General features: G+C 53.1%; 1 protein-coding gene across 2 annotated transcripts in view; it reads right to left on the reverse strand.

The window, feature by feature from the left end:
• The window catches only part of GPR45 (G protein-coupled receptor 45), a 64,653-nt gene extending 63,790 nt beyond the window's left edge, over window positions 1-863 (reverse strand). Inside the window, exon 1 of one of the 2 annotated variants that reach the window (XR_002099053.1) lies at window positions 703-858. The gene's annotated coding sequence lies outside the window, so the exon portion shown is untranslated. Of the gene's footprint in view, window positions 1-702 lie in introns of both variants that reach the window. The other variant, XM_019525526.1, reaches the window with a different exon arrangement.
• Between the last annotated feature and the right edge of the window lie 323 nt (window positions 864-1,186).

Here is a 1,186-nt window from a genome sequence, read left to right on the forward strand (position 1 = left end):
CTCCGCCGCCTCCTTCCGCGCGGCCCGCGCTCTGCGGGCTGGGGCTGGGGCTGGGGCTGGGGCTGCACGGCTTGGAGCGGGCGAGGCAGGGCAGAAATGCGCCTGGAGGAGGGGGCGGGGGAGAGAGAGGGAGAGAGTGTGTGTGTGCGCGCGCGTGTGCATAATGTGCCTTGGTAAACAGCGTGTGTGCGTGTAATGCACCTTGATAAACTGAGCGTGCACGTGCGTGCCTCTGTGTGTGTGAAATGTGCCTTCATAAACTGAGCGCGTGTGTGTTTGTGTGTGTGTGGTGTGGGGAAGCTTGTGTCACCACAGGCTGTGACAGGCGGGAGCGTTTGGTCAGTGGGTCCTGCCTGGAGCCCGGGGCTGAGCTAGGTGACCTTGTGAGGTCCCTACCAGGCCTGCTGTGCTGCGATCTGTGTCTACCAGTGGCCCCTGCTGTCAGTCATAGAAAATGAGGGGTGGCAAGAACCTCTAGTCCAACCCCCTGCTCGAAGCAGGACCATCCCCAGCTAGACCATCCCAGCCAGGGCTTTGAGGAGCCAGGCCTTAAAATCCTCCAAGGACAGAGATTCCACCACCTGTCTAGGCAAATATCAGAGAATAACCTTAGAGCAAACAGTGTCAGCGAAGTAGTTGTTTCATACGCTTCTACATTACAGCAAGCTATATATCTAGATACGTTTCAAGTAGTTTACTCACTTCAGCATCCTCAGCATCCTGAGAGAAGGGGAGTTACAGATGTTCCAGTGCTTCACCACTTTCCTAAGGGGCATTTATACACATACTTTGTTTCCAGCGACGCACCAGAAATGTGCCAATTCAGAGCAGGCTCCATTAATCGAGTCTCCTCCGCACACGAGCTGAGGCGAGGTGCACTGCACCGCGTGCAGTTGTATAAGCAGTTAAATGTCATCAGCGTGCAGAAAATGGCAGCAGTGCACTTTTGAACTAAAGCACCTCTGAACTGTTTTAATTCAAAAGCGCGCCACCTCCATTTTCTCAGTGCTGATGCACATTTTGTCCCTTATACAACTTTATGCATTGCAGCGCTGGATGCTATTCAAAGCACCCAGTGCTAAAAATACCCCTAGTTAGTGAGCAAGTTGTTCCTAATATCCAACCTAAATTGCCCTTGCTGCGACTTGAGACCATTGCTCCTTGTTCTGTCATCTGCCACCACTGA

Source organism: Gavialis gangeticus, unplaced genomic scaffold (genome assembly GCF_001723915.1).
Source record: "Gavialis gangeticus isolate Ggan-Ray unplaced genomic scaffold, GavGan_comp1, whole genome shotgun sequence".
Lineage (NCBI taxonomy): Eukaryota > Metazoa > Chordata > Crocodylia > Gavialidae > Gavialis > Gavialis gangeticus.